Source organism: Magnolia sinica, chromosome 9, assembly GCF_029962835.1.
Source record: "Magnolia sinica isolate HGM2019 chromosome 9, MsV1, whole genome shotgun sequence".
In the NCBI taxonomy this organism is placed as follows: domain Eukaryota; kingdom Viridiplantae; phylum Streptophyta; class Magnoliopsida; order Magnoliales; family Magnoliaceae; genus Magnolia; species Magnolia sinica.
This window is the reverse complement of record NC_080581.1, coordinates 40,487,841-40,508,950: the sequence shown is the minus strand read 5'-3', so window position 1 is coordinate 40,508,950 and position 21,110 is coordinate 40,487,841. Positions and strand designations below refer to the sequence as shown.

At 42.3% G+C, this 21,110-nt stretch overlaps 1 pseudogene; it reads right to left on the bottom strand.

The window, feature by feature from the left end:
• Positions 1-19,493: 19,493 nt before the first annotated feature.
• Positions 19,494-20,340, bottom strand: LOC131254972 (pyrroline-5-carboxylate reductase-like; annotated as a pseudogene).
• Between the last annotated feature and the right edge of the window lie 770 nt (positions 20,341-21,110).

The window sequence follows — 21,110 nt, the reverse complement described above, 5'->3', positions numbered from 1 at the left end:
AATGCATATAAATTTGAGCAGCAAGATCGTGTAGCTTCTCTTGAAAAATACAATCATGCATCCCTAGCACTCATACCCTACTCCTCATCAAGTCTGAACATGCATATCATTTACACCACCTGTACTACCTATACGGTTATATATTTGATGAATGAGTGGCCAGCTCAATGTGAATTTTTCTCAAGATTACACACCGCCGCATTAGTTAAGCATAGTTTTAAAGAATAAATTATCCAAAATAATACATGATGTAGTTTTGCTTAAATCATGGATGCATGAATGCACATCGACCTGGGGATGCTTATCTAGTTAGACTTGGGCTCGTCACCCATGCATATGAGTGGTCATCAGTGCAGCACATCACGTGCGTACATCACGCACAATATAATTATCAAGCATCGTATATCACGTATGTAGGTCGATAGTCGATGGTCTAGGAGCTAGCAAAATGATACCCCACTAAGCTTAAGGGCACGTGTTATCTAAAGCATCTAGAATTAGCCATCTGTTATCGCCAGAGTGCTTAGATCTGCGATAGCTTGAGATATCTTCTTTTCCTGAATTGAGATTGTAAAATTAGTAAGTCCTGTTGTTCACCATCGTCCCTAGGGCATGGTAGGATCCTTCCTAACTTTCACAATTCTCTTATGATTGGTTATGAGATTAGTAAATCCTATTGTTTGCTTATTTCCTGGGCATGGTTAGGTGACAGAATCACTTTTAAATTTTCACATCTCATCTATTGATGATTAGATTCATGAGAAGTTCAAAGATCTGACAAATCTCTTCTTACCAACTGGATAAGATAGGACTCTGATTCTAGTTGTGTCCTTGAATCATGCAAGGTAGCTTCCCAATTGCTACAAGTGGATCCTTAGCACCCTAGTTCCTACCTTTAAATTCACTAGTTTTAATTACTTTAATCACAATTACTCTCTCGAATATCCCAGATTTAGGTTTTCATCTTCTTCTAGTTCTAGTTCTAGCTACATTCAGAAGACATACAAGATTAGTCCCTATGGATTCGACCTCGGTCTCACTGAGATTATTACTACAACGCGACCCTGCACTTGGGGTTGTGAACATAAGCCAAGCATCAATGAGTCCGATTTGGAAACCACTCTTCCTATAAATGCGATCCCGAGCTAGATTGACCCAATAGTTGGTAGTCTACGTAAACCAGCCATTTCTCGTTGAATTTTCTTACTAAGACGATGTTGGCGATCCAGTCCCAATAGTAAACTTCTTCAACAAATCCTAGCTCCAAGAGCTTATCAACCTCTTCTCCAATGATAGCATAACGTTCTGGCTCGAATACACATCGTTTTTATCTCACTGGTCGATAGTCGAGGTCCACATTCAGCTTGTGGAACATTGCCTCCGGGTTAATGCCGGGCATATCCTGGTGGGACCAAGTAAACACATCGGCGTGGCGCCAGAGGAGGTCCATGATTCCATCTCGTAGGTCAGGCGGTAGTGATGAGCCAACCTGAATAGTGTGGGTCGGGTTAGAATCGTTGAGAGGAATGGCTACAAGATCTTCCACTAGAGATCCTCTCGAGAAATAGACTTTTTTAAAGGGTTGAGGGAGGTAACGACCATCGCATGGTGCTATACTTTTGCTCTCGGGGCAGCATTGGCGAGATTCATGCTAGTCTCCTCAAACCTGTCTGACTCTGTGCTCAGTGGGATTTAGTACACTCCAAGCTGGCTAGCGCCCCCCCCCGGCCGGCCGCCTAGCCCAGCGAGTAGAAAAAACCTCACTACCCGCCTACCAATAGTATACTAATGCCTACATGGCTCGTCGATAGCAGACCCATTTGGGAGCTAGTCAAACTCAGCCTAGCTTATAGCCCTCTCACTTGGGTGGATAACGCCACACCCCCACCCAACCGACCAGAACACAGTGGGAGACGCAGCCTACTGGTATTCGTGTAATGCCCCGATTTCTAAAGCCCAAGTACGAAACTCACTGCAGAAACTCGGGAGTTTATAAATCAGAGAACTAGCGGAAATATAAATTCAGAGTGCGATAGCAAAATGAAGCATAGATAATCATTTAAGCCTAAATATTTGAACCACCCAGCTGGAGGTCTTAGTTACAAAATTTCATAAGTTTTAAAACACTAAACCACTGAAATTAAAATACTGATCTACTGATTAAGCCCAAAATACGCCACTGCTTCTTGTTGCGGTTCGTCATCATAGTACCCTTCCTCGGGCTCCACGGTCGCGCCATCAAGGCCAGTGCTGTCATCCTCTACATCCGTCCCTGCATACTCTGTACGGTTGGATAGTTGATGAATAAGTAGTCAGCTCAGTGTGAATTCCCCTTAAGATTACACATTACCGCCTTAGTAAACATATTTTAAAGAAAACAAGACAATAATCCAAAACAGGCAAGATGCAGTCTTATTAGATGCGTGGATATATGAATGCACATCAACCTGAGGATACTCATCTAGTCAGACTTGGGCTCGTCACCCATGCAAATCCAGTCGGAACAGTAGGTCGATAGTTGATAATCTGGGAGCTAGCGAAACAATACCCCGATGATCCTAAGGGCACATGCTACAGCATTCAGAATTAGCCACCCATCATCACTAATATGCTATGGATGCATGATTAACCAACCCATTATTATTCCAGTTACAATAAGCCAGTTTGAGTAGCTCAATGGTCACTACGGGGGGCTCGTCACCTAGCGTAGGCCGACAGCTCGAGCATAGTGTCCCATGACCACCATCCTCGCCTCATGAAGTTTTTCACCTTGGGATGTTTCAATAAGATCCCTTGATCAGAAGAAGTGACACTAGTTCAAGGGTCCTATTCTTCCACAGTTCTGTCTAATTACATCCCAAGTGTGGCTTGTGTACAATAATGGAATCCTCCACATGTAGCATTATGAGTTATATGGAAAGGAAATCATATTAACATGTGACAATATATGATTCTAAATAGTGATAATACAACATGCTAGGAGACATCATGAAATTTAAATAATAACTATCGACGATGCATTAATCAAGACATGTGAATGATAGTCATTTTTCAGGGGTTAGCTAGCATGTGAACCTATCATACAGTGTGAACATGGTATCACAAATTTGATATTTGCAATGAATACAACGACCTTAAATTTATGGTAGCAATCTAGTACAACTATGTTTAGCTAACTTAGGAATGGAAAGCCCAAGGGGAAAGTCATCACCTGTAGGGTCGTGTTCGCGTACTTGGTCCCAGTTCTCTTGCGGCGCCAAGTCACTTAAGGAATCTCCTAAAATCACAATTTATATTTGTCAGGTATTCTTACGGTTTTATCCAACTAACATGAGGGTTCGAAGGGATACAAAAACAAGGCCCTTTTAGGCTTGCGTTAAGCCCAACATATACTTATTCAAGCAAGGTGGCCCTATTGGGCTCAAGCTCATCATTACTATGGGTTGAACTGGGCCTCACACATGGACCTCATATGTATCAGGTGGGCCCCATGGATGGGCCCAAGTGAGAGTTTGGGTTACACACAAAAGAAATTACTTCAATGGTTGCAAGTGTAACATGTGTGTCACTGTACACTATCATCCTTTGGGGCACATGGCTTACTAACGATGACTAGCATTGTCCAACACAGCCTATGTAAATCAGTGCTGTCCGATATAGTTCATGTAAATCGGTACCGTCCAAATGTAGTTCGTGTAGACCGGCACCGTCCAAATATGTAAATCGGTACTGTCCAAATGTAGTTCATGCAGATCGGCACCGTCAGTACCCGCCAAGACGTTGGACAGTGTGTACATTATACATACATCATGGTCAAGCCCAACACAACGTTTATTTCCATATAATCTGTCCATAGAGTCACGTAGACCTAAACCGAGAGAAAAATAAATATCATATTGACACAAAACTTCTGTGACCCAAAAGTTTTTAGAGCTGAACGTTCAATCCCCGCTGTGGTCCACTTGATAACTAGATCTGTCTTATTTTCTTTTCAAGCCCTTAGGACGAGTTCACCCAATGAATGGATGGCTTGGATGAATCACATACATCAAGGTGGGGTCCACAGAGGTGGCCCACCATTTTGCAACCAGCAGGGAAATATGGTTTTCCCACCGTCCAGCAAGGGCGAGTTCACCCAATGAATGGATGGCTTGGATGAATCACATACATCAAGGTGGGGTCCACAGAGGTGGCCCACCATTTTGCAACCAGCAGGGAAATATGGTTTTCCCACCGTCCAGACCTGCTGGACGGTGAGGATGAATCGTTTATCAGGTGGTTCCTACGGATGGCCTGGCCCGCCAGAGATTTTGAACCCGACACAGTTTGAATAGAGGTGTGGACTCATACGTGCCGCAGTGGGCCACACCATCCCCAGCTAGTTGGCGCGAAGGAAACACATACACCATGGTGGTCCCATGTGCTGGGTACAGCACGGTACGTGGGGCCCACATATAATATTTTATGATGTATTATATGTAATAGAGGGGTACTCCAGCCAATCACAACATGGGACCCACCACATATACATAGTATTATATATATATATATATATATATATATATATATATATATATATATATATATATACACTATCTCATATATCACTTATTATTATTATATTATTATATATATATACTTTCCCCCCTTTCTTTCTTTTTTTTTTTTCTAACATATACAGCAAATCGTCCAGCACTGCACGTCCATTGATGGACGACCAGGAAGTAACGTCCATTGATGGACGGTTTGAATGGAAAACACAACATCTAGGTGTGGCCCACCGTGATTTTCTGCTGGTGCGGCCCACCAGATGAAAACATGAGGCCCACCTATCTTAAACGTAGTGCGGCCCGCAGTTTTAAATGGAGTGAAGGCGTGGCCCATCTGCAATTGTGCAAGGCCCATGTTGGGTTCTTACTTACGGCCCATTGAAAGGTCATTTTTGCGGACCGTTTAGAGCTCGAACAGGGGCTTATTCCTTGCCGTGTTTCCAGCCCAAAAACGGCCCGGTTACGGCTGAGATCGGACATCTATCAGAGGCTTCATACAGCCCTGTTCATGATATGAGGAACGGCCCAGCTAGGTGACCGTTTTCTGGTGCCGACAAGCTGAGATTTCAGCCCTCCTCATGCCGTTTTTAAACCAAAACGCAGCTAACGTAGGTTGTGTTTTCAGCCTATCCGTATGCTGGAAATCAGTGGATATCAGCCTGTTTCCCAAGCTGAGGAACCTGGCGATATCAGGTCATTCTTCTCGTCACATTCGGACTGGAAATCGGCCGTTTGTAAGTCATTTTCACGGCCCGATTCTCCTCTATTTCAGGCCTCTTAACGGCCCAACAGGTAGCTCATTTTCAGTCTGGTGCAGAACCTGACCTCGGTCCGGATGTGTGGCCTATTCAGAGCGTAAAAACGCGGATGGGATCCTCATAAAAAGGAGGGTCGAGCAGGGGCTGGTTAGGCCGTTACCTGGCCTGCAAGGTGGACGATGCTCCCACCGATACTCTCCTTCCTTTCACTCCTTTGTCTTTTTCTCTCCCTCAGGTGGTGAAACCGTAGGTCCACACTGACTCGACACGGTTCGATTTTTACGGACCGAGTTGGGGCAGTGTGCACTGAGCGCACCCCTCTGTTTTTTCTCCTTTCTCTCTTCCTCATTTTCTCTCTTTTCTTACTTCTTGGGTGTGGATTCTCAGGGCACCACGTTCCCTTTTTATAGGCATGGAGTCAGAGCTCCAATGGCTGGGATCGGTTCTGCCAATCCCCAAGCAACGGCCGTCGGTGCCAGTTTCTGTTTTCCCGAAACAGAAAGCTCCGCCCGTAATTCCTCCGTGTTTGGGTGTTTTTGGCTCGAGAGAGAGGACCCTCCCTGGCTGGCGTGTGCACGCCGGTAATCCTCCAGGTAAACTGACGCTGCCTTGCCCTTTACGCCAGCAGTCTGATCGTCCTCTACGGATCCAGCTGTTCATGATAAAAACGGACGGTTAATAGCAACTTCCTTCGTTTGTTTTCAGGGGGCCTCATCGTTATACGGTTTTGTTGGGGTGGACCCCACCAACAAAATGGACGGCCCGGATTACCCGGAAAGTGGTCGGGGTGGCTCACTTAGGGGTTTGAAACCCGTCAGTTTCGAATATTGGAAATGGCGGGAGAGAGTTTCTCTCTTTTTGCAAATGGGTCGGTCAACAGTCATTTGACCGCTCCTCCTTGGTCTAGTGCACACGGTGCACAATAGCCCAAGGTGCGCACACACCTTTTGTAGGGTCTAATGTGATGTTTGTGATAAATCTACACTGACCATTTGTTTAGGGGTCCCAGTATAGGGGCCCCGGCCGAGTTTGGGACATATGTGAGCCCAAGTGGGCTGTATCATGCCTTTCGGGGTGCTATTCGGCCCATTCATCATGATCTAATGGTTGGACTGGTCTGGTGGGTGGTTTCAACGGTTGATCGTGGTTCTAGTGTACACCAATTATCCGGTTGGCCATAAATAAGTCTTTAAGAGTTGTTAGTGGGTGTATTGTGCCAATGTGACTTAGGTAACTTGTTCATAAACTGTTTTAATCTAAGGGTTTGCTGAGTTTTACCTTCCAGTTTGGCGTTGGGTTTGTCTTGGCTCATCTAGTTCTTAGTGGTCAGCTTTTATAATTGATTGGGAGTCCCAACCTACACGTGTAAAGTTTAAGTTGCCTTGTTTAATCGTTCTTAGTCCCTATAACCGAGGTCCTCAGGAGTAACACCCATGTACCAAAGGCACGAGATGTTACAATTCGGCACTCGAGTACTTATGTATCCAGTCGGTCTAGACTTTGGGGCGTCTCCCGGCCACAGAGGTCTAGGGACTTTCACCCAAGGACATCCAAAGTACCCAGATGCTCGAACCAAACATTTTCGATGTCTCATCTAGCCATCCATAACATGCCTGTGGGGGTTACGGCCCTGATGTCGTTAAGGCGTACAGTAATCACAATGCATAATGCAAGATGCATGAGTCATACAATCCAGTCATGCATCAATCCTGCACGTACCGTGCGCTCATGTGAAACAATCTCCGCCTATCAAGGAGTCTCATAATAACCTGCCCAATGACATATGCAATGGTCAACCACATCTCATAACAAACATGCAGATGATACGTATAGTCATGTATCATGATGCTATGCTGTCACATACTCATAATCGGTACCGATAACCAGCACCGATAATCGGCCTCGATAATCAGCATTAGTTTCAATAATTGGCCTCGACAATTGGAATTGGCCTTGACAATCGGAATCGGCCTCGACAATCGACCTCGACAATCGGAATCGGCATCAACAATCGGAATCAACCTAGATAATCGGATATGGCCTCGACAATTATAATCGGATACGGCCTCGACAATCGTAATCGGCCTCGACAATCATAATCAGCCTCGACAATCGGAATCGGTCTCGACAATCGGAATCGACCTCGATAATCGGATACGGCCTCGACAATCGTAATCGGCCTCCACAATCAGCCTTAACAATCAACCTCGATAATCGGAATCAACCTTGATAATCAGTCTCGACAATCGGAATCGGCCTCGATAATCAGATTCGGCCTTGATAATCGAATTCGGCCTCCACAATCGGAATCGGCCTCGATAATCGGAATCGACCTCAATAATCGGATTCGGCCTCGACAATCAAAATTGGCCTCAATAATCGGAATCGGCCTCGACAATTAGAATCGGCTCGGTAATCGGCCTCGACAATCGGAATCGGCCTCGATAATAGGAAACAGTAATCGACCTCATAAAGGGCCTAAGGGAAGGTCACAATGTGGACTTTTAACCATCATCGCCCATCAATGTGAACATTTAATCATCATTGCTCCCAAGGAGTGGCCCACATAAGGCCAAACAAATAGTGGCCCATGGCCTCACACAAGGGCCTCATATACATCACTTGGGCCTCATACAAGGGCTACATATACATCACAACAGGCCTCATCACATGGGCCAAATACACATCACAATGGGCCGCGTCCCATGGGCCTAATGCACACTATAATGGGCCTCACCACTTGGGTCTTACACATCAAGTGGGCCGCATTGCATGGGCCGCACCAATGGGCCTCATATACATCAAGATGGGCTACATCACATGGACCTCAACAATGGGCCTTATATATATCAAATCAAGCCACATCAATGGTCTGCACTAATGGGCCTCATAAACATCAAGTGGGCCGTATCAACGGGACGCACCAATGGGCCTCATATACATCAAGATGGGCCGCATCACATGAGCCTTACGAAATGGGTCGAAAATACATCACAATGGGCCTTATCACATGGGCTGTAATTGCATCAAGGTGGGCCTTAACAGATAGGCCACAAATACATCAAGATGGGCCTCATGGATGGGCCGCACCAATGGGCCTCAAGTGAGAGCTTGGATTACACTAGAAATCATTTCAATAGTTAGTGTAACATGTGTATCACTATACACTATCATTCTATAGGGCACATGGCTCACTAATGATGAACATCACTGTCTAAACATTGTCTATGTAAATCAGCACTATCCAAACATTGTTTAGCACCGTCCATCACAATCTGGATAGTGTGGATGAAATAAATACATCATGGTGGAGACCCACCGTCCTGATAAACGATGTCTGTAAAACACATACACCACAAGGGTCCCACCGTCCTGGCAATTGGACGATGCGGATATAGAATAAATGCATCAAGGTGGGTCCCATCCAAATGGATGGTTTAGATGAAACAAATACATTATTGTGACCCCCACCGTCCAGATGGACGGTGGGAATAAAATACATATATCACGGTGGTCCCACGTGGATGGATGGTTAGGATATAACAATACCTCATGATGGGACCTACTAGGCTAGCTGACGTCCAGTACAGTAGCTATATAGCTGATGTAAATACACCAGCCAATCACCTCCGACAGAGGTGGTCCCACGTTGGGCCCACCAGATATACATATATATATAATTTTATTATCTATATTATTCTTATTTTTTTAATCATTATAACATATCCAGCGTTCACAGACCTATTGAAAGTCCATATGGATGGACGGTTTAGATTAAACACCTATCATCAAGGTGGGCCACATAGATACATGGTGTGGATTTAACACATACATCATATGGGGTCCCCACCGTCCTAACCTGATGGACGGTGTGGATACAGAATGCGCACAGCAAGGCGGGTCCCATCCCACACGTGCAGCACGTGTGGGGTGGGCCCCATACTACTGCCAAATGGACTATATGGATCCACACGTACATCAAGTGGGCTCCGGACGGTCTAGATTAAGTGGGCCACATGCCATCACACAAAAAGGGAGAGAGAGAGAGAGAGAGAGAGAGAGAGAGAGAGAAAGATCGGAATAGTGGAGGGACCCCACCACTATGGGCCCCTCTATACAATGCATACATCAATGTGGGTCCGACCATATGTGGGCCCTAAATCAAAAGAAGAGGTATTATGAACACCCACCTTTGATTATGGACTTCTCCTTCCACTGATGCGTTCTAGAGCTCCATGGAATACATTTCAATGATCGAGATGAAGCTTGGAGGGTGGGATTGGATGATAGGAAGGTGGGTCATACTAGTTCTCTCTCATGGAAATAGCTTAGACGGTTGCTCTCATGGAGCTTGGGAGGAAATGAGAGAGAGATGAGAGAGAGAGAGGTGATGTAAGAGATGGGTGTGATGGGTGAAGGATGGGTGAAAGGTGATGGATGTACTTGACATAGTTGACTTTGGGGATGGGTATTGTACTTGGGGATGGGTGTGAGTGATGGGAGTGATGAGATGTGTACTTGACATTTGATGGGATATATTCTCTTGGGATTTACAACGCGCGGCATTTTTCTCGAACTAAACACGGGCCCACATCTCCTGGCCCAAGTATCGCCTCGGCGCGCGAGATGCAGCATTAGAACTGTGGCGACGGCGCGGTCGCAAGTGTACAAGTCTTAGGTCGAGCTGACTCTAGAATACGCGATACCACTTAAGGTCGTGTACAATTGCTATCTACGCATCGTCGGTCGTCGAAATTCGATCGGGAGGACCGCGGAAGCCTACGAAACGGTACGGGCTAGGATACAGGTCTTACAAGAAACTTTATCTTGAGGTGGTAGGTTGAAACTACCGCTCTCATGGCATTGAGGGATGACCATCCGAGGATCACATTGTAGATTGAGGGACAGTCGACCACCAAAAAGTTGATCATCATGATGGTCTGGTTTTGTCCTTCTCCTACAGTTATGGGAGTTGGATGGAGCCTTCAGAAGTGACCTTGTCTCCTGCGAATCCAAGCAGTGGAGTTTTAACAGGCCTGAATCAAGACCTCTCAATCTCCATCTTGTCAAATTCATCGGCGAAGAGAATATCAGCTGAGCTACCAATGTCCACAAGGATGCAGAACACCTCGTGGTTGGTTATGGTCATAGCAACGACCAGAGCATCATCGTGAGGGTGGTGAAGTCCACGGGCATCTTCCTCGATGAATGTTAGGTCGCAAGGGAGCACCCTCTACTCTTTTGGGGGTTTACAGGTAAGGTGGACATGATGGTCCGAGTTGGCACTTCGAGCATGGGCTTCACAGATTCGATTTGAATCTCTACCTCCCACAAGGCCCCCAAAGATGGTGCAAATCTCATCGGTGGGCTTGTTGTTGATTGCACTACTGGGCTAGTCGTCCCTTCGATATGATTGTTCTTCTCTGACGTACTCTCGTAAATGCCCATTGCGAATGAGGGCCTCAATCTCTTCTTTGAGGTCGAAATAGTCGCTGGTGGAGTGGTCGTGGTCATAGTGGAAGTAGCAGTACTTCCGCTTATCCCTATTGTCGGCGTCAGTCCTCGTTTGGTTTGGCCACTTCATAAGTCGTTTGTCCCAGACTTCCATGAGGACATGTTTAGGCGTAGCATTGAGAGGGGCATATGAGAAAATTTTTCTCTTAGATCGTCTACTTGGGCGTTGACCGTTGTCTGGATCCTCGTCTCTTCTTCTTTTACTAGTGGGTGCCTGAGAAGGTGCTTCGTCTCTTCGTTTCTTGTCTTTAGCCGAGATCCCGGCATATCGAGTAGCTTTTCGAGAGTTGAAAAGTTCCTCGGTGTTGGTGTATTTTTGTACACAATTTATAAGCTCGGCTAAAGTTGTCAGAGGGTTCTTCCCTATTAAAAGGAGGAATCTCCATTCCCTAAGCCTGACTATCATGGTAGTCAATGCTATTTTATCTGAGTAGTCTTCTACCTAAATTGCCTCTTCATTGAAGCACGTGATATAGTCTTTCAACACCTCGCCTTCCTTCTGCTTGTTAGTGAGCAGATGAGTAGATGGTTTCCTCTGGTCGTTCCCGACGATAAATTTTGTTAGGAAGACCTTGCTGAGGTCGAAGTAGGAGTTGATCGACCTCAGTTTTAGTTGTTTGTACCATCTTTGCTCTACTCCTATTAAGGTTAGGGCGAAGGCGAGGCATGTGATCGTCTTTGATGCTGATTGGAGCTCCATCCATGCCCTAAAAGATTCTAGGTGCTTGGTGGGGTCTTCGGAACCTGAGTATGGGGTGACAGGTGGCATTTAAAATCTCAGGGGGAGGGCTGACCTCATAATGTCGTCGGTGAATGGTGGTTCGGTCTCCTCCAACATAGCTTCTATCAAGGTCGGGGCCTGTGCCCGATAAGCTTGACGTAAATCACCAATCTGACCTCATAGTTCCTCGAGTTGGGCTTCCCAGGAGTCTTTGTTCTTAGCAAATGCTTCGTGAGTGACATCCACTTCGGGAGCCTTTCCATGCCTCCTCTTCTTGAACTCATGATATAGGTTGGAGGGGGCCAGTGCGGCGGTTCTCGAGGCATGAGAGGGCGCACAATTTGAAACATTATGAGATAGGTCTTTCTAGGAGCTAGCTGGTGTTGTAACCCCAATAGTCGCCCATGCAACAACATCTTAGTCGAGAGGAGGTCTCTATCTTTTCAACATCTGCCTTATCTAGTCAATGTTGCTAGCCAATGTTTCAACCTGATGCTCTATGGGGAGAAGGCGGCCTCCTTGGTTCCAAGATCGATGTGCTGGACCTGAATAAGTAGACTCATCCTGGAATTGGGAAGATGAATCTCGATGATCAGCAGGTTGTTCTGCTAATGTAGGATCAGCAACAGTGATAGCGGTGGCTTTCTTCCTTCCTTTGGCCATTGTAGATCTATGGAGAGACGAGAATGACTTTGATGTCATTTCCGACAGACGGTGCCAAACTTTTGATGCAATTTTTTGGTTCACCCTTGCTAGATCACTGGACGTTCCAATACTTGCATGCGATGAAGACAAAGGAGACCCTGACTATGGCAGGGGGACTCTCCGATGAGTAAGTTAAAGCTAGGGAATCTGAATCTAGTTGGTTGGGTTTAGGGCGTATATGCTGTGTGTACCTTTCACCAATGGAATGGCCTGTATTTATAGCCTTTCGAAGTTTGTTACGTAGAGAGAAAGGTTTCTCAATCATAGGCGTAGCTTTCGCGTATGTTTCCTAGCTGTTACGTGACATTCTCGGTAGAGATAAGTCTTAAGTGATCAAAATCTGAATTATTTTAAGTAGAAAGTTGTGGCCGAGGAGACTAACGGGCCGAGGCCGATCAGTTGAGCTGAACTCCTAATGGACCGAGGCTGATCAGGCGAGCCAATCTCCTAACAAGCCGACTTGGGAGAGGTCGCTCTGGTCGGCTAGTCAATCGCCTTAAATAGGCTGCTGATTCGCCCGCATCCAAACACCAAGGACGGAACTGAGCACCGAGCATGGAACTTGGTGCTCTTTACTTAATAGAAACTCCATTGTCTCGGATGACCATCCTCTTCATCTTGTCATATGAGGTTGGCCTTAGGCCAAGCAATTCCACGTACACGATTCTCAAAGAGCCACAACAAGAGTTCGGCCAGAGTTTGAAAATGGATAAAGTCATGAACGGGCATGGGAGCTCCTCGGAATCGATCGATACGAACCTGATTGCTTGTCATCAACCTCATACTTGAAAAGTCTATTTTCACCCCAACATTAAGTATATCATTTCAGTACCACACATTCCCAATTTAAACTTTTTGAAAGCCATGCTCATTGAGAGAATCCATTAACACTCTCCATGTAACGTACAATTAATTCACACAAGATACACCACTTGATATCCTACTGTAACTATCTCAAGTTCCATATACTATGCTCTTCCTACACCAATTGATAACTAATACGATTGTATTGTCGTACACAGATTTTCTTCACACTAGAGATGATAACCACCGACGTATTCGGACTAAGTACCCCATGGCTGTAGAAACGGGTTACAGCCTCTTTTCATAGTTCCCACCCTTTCGTTGGTGATGAGAAATGTACCACACCCAGCCCTAATCTGTTCTCAATAATGACTCTCGGTATGTTCGATGTAGTGCCAAGGTATTCATTGGCTTATCAACCTATTACGCACCCCAATGTCACTTGACCGCGGCCCAATCCTCTCCCCATGCTCTAAGTTGGTCTAACCAACACTACAACAACTGGGACTTTTAGCGGCGCTCGAAAGCACCGCTAAAAGCCCCTAAAAGCGCCGACAAATGTTATAGTGGCGCTAACCAAGTGCCGATAAATGGGTATGTCGGGAAAAGTATTGGCGGCGCTAGATGAGTTTTAGCGGCGCTTGTCGGAGCGCCAATAATTGTAGTTTTTCGCGACGTGAATAAGCGCTGGTAAAAATCGCTCCGAGCGCCGGTATAAGTGGTTTTTAACACTTTTTCTCTTGAAAAAGCACCGTAAAATTTCTACACAAGCGCCGCTAAAAACTTTTGTATAGATTTGAGAGGCCTTAGCATGCCAGTAATTTTTTTTATTATATATAATTCAATCAAAACCTGTATTTTTAAAATATTTGAAACATAAAAATAATGCCATACAAATAAAACTGAATATTAAACAAATTTTATATTACTAGACATTAAAAAAATATATAATATTTATTACAATACACATCTTTAATTTGATGAGTTGGCTAAAAAATATTAATGTTAATTAATAACTAATACAGCGGATTTCCTTCACTTGAGGGTTATCTAGGGGCCTTATGCCATACAAATATCCTGCAATTTGAGTCCGAAGATCTGCTATGCAAATGAACTTCTTCAAAATGTTCTTGGGCATGATGTATGTGTAGCCTATCTCCTGTAATCAGGAATTACTCACATAAGTTCAGTTTCCAGAACCTTGAAAGTTAAAAAGTGCATACAATGGAAAATAGCCATAATTATTTACCTTAATGTCCTCAGTGTTCACATAAATATGATTGACTCTAAGATATAGATTTGTCGCTGAGATTGCTCTCACACGCCAATCAGTTTTAGAACCAAATGCTGCTTGCTCATAAGGGCTTGTTGTGGTGACAATGAGTTCATCGCCATTCACAATTGTTGTCCTTGTTGTGACCGCTATAAGTTGGCTTGCTTCTTTCGCCTACACATGAAGATTTGGTAAAGATTATTAGCCAAGTGAAACCAGCAAAGAAGCTTCTTAGACGCAAAAGCACAACTACATCGATGACATCAAATCCAAGCATGAAGGCATGGATAAAATCCACACACTTTTGTAGGTTACTGACATCCGGAGTATCTGGTCTTGTCTTCAATTCCACTTTCCGGGCCTAAAATTTTTACAAATTTAGATTACCAAAATAATGTTCAAAATAATAAATAAATGCATAGTAGAATCTGACACATGCACACCCAAAGCAACCTATACCATGCCCCCCACAAACACCACAATTTTGGCACTGCTTATTTTGTGAGACCCACCTTAGGAGGGTCACAGCCAAATAATGTAACAATTGAACGACATGAATCATCAATCAATGAACTGAAAATGGAATAAGAAACTGGAAAGAAAAAGCAATAGCATTTGGAATGAAACCAAGTAAAAACAGAACAAAAACTCCCAACTTCCAAAGAAAAAATCTAACCCATAAACAATGCACATTTCTAGTGATCAAGTACTTTCACAAGAACAATAGTTGGGTGAATTCCGCTCATCTGGACATCACTTTTTTCTTGGTCAAAACTAAAAAGGAAATTTTATTAACTAGGATAAGTGTGCATGCACATAGCTATCAATTCCCAAGTGGGGTGTGGCTAACAATGGGGTGTGTGTGTACCAACACGGTAACTACTGCCATTTTTATTTATATACTAGTGTCCAGAAAAGCAGGAAGCGATTTCCTCACATTTGAAGCACTTGAATTGAGAAACAAAACATCAGAATTAACAATTTGCTTGGTAGCAGGAGATAACAATTAATTGGGGTCACCTACATGAATCTGTCCCACCATTTTATTCTGTCCCAACAATGTTCCAAACATCTCGTCTCTACACTACTTGGTTTGGCCCATATGCTGCTGTAAACATCCACCGGAATCCCGTCAGCATATCCTTTAACTCCACTGAGACAACTCCCCTCCCCACCAATCCTCCTTCACCCAAACATTAGAGTCTCACTCCACCACAACTCCCCTCTTAGACCATACACTGATCTACTTCTTCTACCCTTCCTCTCCCCACCCAAGAGGCCTCCAGAGTCCTTTATAATATTATCCACACATGCAAACTTATGCACATGTACAAGTGAAGAGGAAAGAAAGAAGAAAACAATATCATTTGTTTCATTAGGATAAAAGCTTTCTTTGGTCCACAAGAACAAATCTGAAAAGGCACTTACATGACCCGAGAAGACAATATCAACACCATATTGATACAAGAGTGCTTCCATTTCCTACCTCATGCATTCAAATTCCTGATAATGTGATGAATAGCTATTGTACCAAGGAGGATGCCATGCAGCCACCAGCCATGGGGTCACTTTGCGGTCCACTCGAAGTAAATCATCCCTTAGCCAAGCATGTTGGGCACCTGTAAAAGATGGTGGCATTGTTAGAAATAATAACAGATCAACGGGACTCACATGCACCTTTGTATACAAAGATCAAATTCATAAAATTAAAGTTTAGCAATTCACCCATCACAAATAAACTAACAGGAAGTATCTACATAATGATCACAATAATAGCAGTAAAGGAACAGATTTAGAAAGTTGAGAATCTATTAGCATCTACAACAACTCTTAATTTAATTACACTCTAATATTTAAAAAATAATAATAATAATAAAATAATCAAAGAAAACCATTCCAAAAGATCGAAGCATTACCTCATATATTGTTGGGGTAAATGAAAACCCACGCCTTATTTCTCTGCATAGACAAAGAAACAAGGTTCAAAAACTAAATCTCTAGACAAACCAATGAAAAAGTGAAAAATTGAATGAAATATGCAAGCATAAATTACACAAGTACCATTGATTTGGGTGGCAAGTTATACTTGAATTTTCCCTAACAATTCCCTTATTTCCATGGATTCTGACATACAAATTCTACCTATAGCTTCAACTGATTGCAATAGAAAACGTAGTGTCCCATTCGCAGTCTGACATACAAATTATGCCCTTTGAAGAAAAAAAGGTTTACATCCATACAAAAATGCCACTAAATAGCATTACAATATCCAATTTTAAGATTTATATTTTCAGTAAGCAAGTGATATTGAGAAAAAATGTTTACCTGAGAATCCATCGCTAGCCTTGGCAGGTCCTTTAGTATCACCCTATCAAAAGTTACACTTAAAGAATTATATATCAAAGTATATGACGTTGTTCCAGATGGCGACAGCTAATCACCAAAAATTTGAGAATTTTTTCTCCAACAAACAATTTTTGGAAACATTTTACCTTTGAAAACCTGAAATCTGTTGTGCCAAACTGCACCAACCGAGAACAAAGAACTGGATTTTTGACATGTAGCATACCAACATCAGTTTTTGGCCTAGGGCATGTGCAAAGTGTACACTACCTGATGAATGAGCTGGATTTTTGACATGTAAACCATCCAATGGACAGAACAATGGTTCACTCATGTGTGGATGGATCCATTTCTGGACACATTTTGGTCCCCAGAGAGCAATCAACATACACAGATTAACCTTTGGACAATCTGTTCAATGGAAACTAGTAACAAATTATTATACTAGCCATTGCAATTCAATCCAAACTTCAGCATGGCCATGGTATATTGAAAGCGGATATGAAAATTAAACTTAAGTTATTTTCTAACTTCTGAATTGCATATACCTTCCCAAGTATTGATAACTAGGCTCCAAATTGCAATTGCAGTGACTTTAAAAAATAAAATGTAATTACAATTTGGTCATGAAAGAACGTATTCAATAGTTATTGCAATTCAATTCAATTACACATCCAAATGCACCCTTGGTGATTTTAATCACCTCATTCATGAAAATATAACCATAGTTAGAGGCCATGAGCCGATAGTCATGTGCCAATGCAAAAATGTAGCCTGTGCCAAATGCATGTCCTCTGTTTGGACAGTCACCTTGTATTAGAAACTAATTCCAAGATTATGAAATAAATGCAATCACTTGAACTTGGAAACATGTTAGAATTGGAGTTAGCTAGAGATAACAATTGTAATTTATCTCCTATGTAGAAATTCACCGAATTACTGCAATGGTTGGGACACATAAAGTCAAGATCTTACTTACAAGCCTTGAAACATTAGCAAGTATTCCTGCCCAATGAAAAACAGAATCAATGTCCATAACCAACTATTTATGGGTTCCTGAACATCATTCATTGGTTTCATGGCTTAAACCATTCAACCAAGATAGATCATCATCCATTGCTTTTTCCGCATTTCAAGAAGTTGGAGAGAGAGTAGAAGGTAAATCACTTTTCTTATTACCAGCAGAGTTCTCTCCCTTTGATCTTCTCTCTTCAACTATAGCTTTCACTCTAGAAGATATTCTTGCTCTAGCCTGCATACACACACACACAGTCAGTCAAAAGTTCTGGTTAGAAAGTAAAAGGAGCAAATATCTAATTTGAAATGACACCAATGGTGGTAGTTCACTAACAATCTCAAAATGGTGGTGATCCATGCACCCTGCACATGTGATGCATGTATCAAAATCAGGATCTTTCAAATTAAGTGGCACTTTTTAGGATAGACAACAACCTCAATATCAGACTGATCTGATGGTTAGGATCATTTGGGCAGCATCATTTTGGACTCTCAATCAACCATAATATGCCTAGTGTGGATAATTCACCACCCTTCAAAAATGGTGGTAAACTACAACCTTGGTCTTGTCAAATGATAAAGGAAAATGAAGAGAGATGTTTACAACCCTGTGCCTTTCTTGCAAACACCCCATCATTCTATTTATTGATAGTAGAGTAGTGCACTATAGGTACTGTAATAATACCAAAACTAGAAGAAAATGGTGTGCATCAAAAAGATGGGTGTAAATGACACTTACCTAAGAAAATGGTATCTATGCATGAAAAGGGTCTGAAATATTTCTACTGAAATATGATTGGAAGTACCTGAACAGCTCTTGCATATGGAGTGCCTGGAATATATAGTGGAAAGGAGATGAGTCCTTTCATGAAAGTGAGGAAATCTTCCAGTATATATATATATATATATATATATATATATATATATATATATATATATATATGTGTGTGTGTGTGTGTGTGTGTGTGTGTGTGTGTGTGTGTGTGTGTGTGTGTGTGTGTGTGATATGTGTGTGTGTGTGTGTGCGTGTGCGTGTGTGTGTGTGTTCGTGTTTCTCTCTCTCTCTCTCTCTCTCTCTCTCTCTCTCTCTCTCTCTCTCTATATATATATATATATATATATATATATATATATATATATATATATAACAAGAAAGACTCAATAAATGCTAACCCAGCTGCATCACCCACATTGGAAGCAAAACAAAAAAAGCTTAAAACTAGGGAATATGAAAAAATTACCTTAGCAGTGGTGGTCATGTAATTGTTTGTTTCCCAAGATCAATCTACACAGAGATACTGGCTTATGATAGATCTATACTTGAGCCCTCCAGTGCCTTGTTAAAATAGTCAATAACCTGCTCCAAATCATGTAATTGGACTGTAAGTTTGAAGTTCAAATAAGATATCAAAGAAAGGCTAAAAAAGAAAAAAGCACATAGAAAATGGAACAAGCTAGTAGTTAATATCATTAAACCCACCAATACATGAAGCACAATCCCCAGCACCAGGAGAACCAAGTGGACTGTTAAAATGACCATTAACTAAAACTGATGGATCAGTATCCTTTGACTCTGTTGATGAGATCCTGTAATTTAACTGCAAGTTATTCATAGTATTTTTGAAACAAATCCAACAAGAAAATTTATTAAGTGCTAGATATAGTACATAATAAAATTGTTACATGGTATAGGTTTTATGAAATTGGAAGGGAAATTTTCGCCAAATGCAGCATATGCAAAAAATATGACAGAAAAAACACGTCCATTTCAGCACAATTTTTTTATTTTTTATTTTGAATGTTTCAAGTAAAAACTACAAAATTGAATATCAATAACATGTTGTGTATGAGACATCTATTTCCGCATACACATCAATATCCATATCTGTGTGGTATCATAATAAAAAAATTTGTTCCTTCGGTTTCTAGAACATGCAATTAAATCATGTGTGAACGAATCTACAATGGAGAAAATGGAAGATGTTTATATCAGAACTACCTCTCTGAAAGCTCTCGACTCCGATTGGCAGCAGCAATGACTGCATTCATCAAAGTTCCACGAAATTCGTTGTTCTCCAACTCACGAACACCAGCAATGGTAGTTCCTGCAGGTGATGCAACATCATCTTTGAGTTGTCCTGGGTGCTTTCCTGAATTGATAGCCATAGCAGCTGCTCCTAAAACTGTTTGGGAAGCTAGCTTCAATGCAAGATCTCATGGAAGACCAGTAACAACTCCTCCATCAGCCATAGCCTATGTTGCTAGAAATATGTATGCTGGTCCACTGCCACTCAAGCCTGCGACTACGTCAAAGAATTTTTCGTCCACTCTCCATATCTTGCCAATTGCTCCAAAAATACACTCTACAAGTTTTTCAACTTCTTTTGTTATTATTCGACCATGGCCACCCCATTCCTGCAAATCTTTTAATTTTGTTCCTGCAGCAATGGGCACAAGAAGTTTCTTCCTTGAAAGTAGTGGCTTCAACTCCAAAACCACCTCTTTTACAACTTGAGGTTTTACAGAGAGAATGATCATTTTTTTCTTATTCAGTCCACTTACATTGATACCACACAATGCCAAGACAGTCTCCTTTAGCTCCAACCCAACAAAAACATGCGCAGTCCAAAGAACGAGCAAGAAAAGTAGGGCCATGGAGGGGCAGTTTCTAAGCAAACAACTATGCACGAAGCACCCACAAACATGAAAGGTAATGCTCAAGTAGTTGGCTGCACAAAATAGAAAAGAAACCCACTATACATGATTACTAACATGACTCACATGCTAACAAGGTCAACAACTTAATACAACTGTTACTGAATGTGATATGATAGTTAATGAATGTGACATGGGCCTAACTTGGACCCACTTAGATGGGTTCTTATAGTCTAAAACATAAAGGAGATTTTTTGCTTTTATTATTAAGGGAAAATAATTAATGGAACAGAGGATAATTTCAGTTCTGATGTAAATGCCTAAATCATACACCACAACAGCCATGAGATCATTTGATCAGAAATATAACTGCGAATATCAATATTTGTTATATGTTTCCATCAACACAAAAATGTTTATATGGATCTGTACATTGTCATAGGAGATCTGATTTCAAGAGACAAGCATAAGCAAATGTGACCACCACTGAGATAGACCAACCTGAGACGAAAGCTTTGCATTCATAAAAAGGCAACAAAGAACCTTCAAACACCCAATCAATCTAATCAATACCCACTCAAACCCCCAATCTAATTCCATTTTTTTTAAAAAGACAGAAATATGAATATTCAAAAGAGAAAAAAAGAAGGTAATCGGTCTTGCATACCTAAAATGGTTTTTCCCCTCCTACAACAAAAATCCATCAGAGGAGAGACATGATTTAAAAGCAATTTATTAAAAATAATATTTAATAATATTCACGTCCTCTT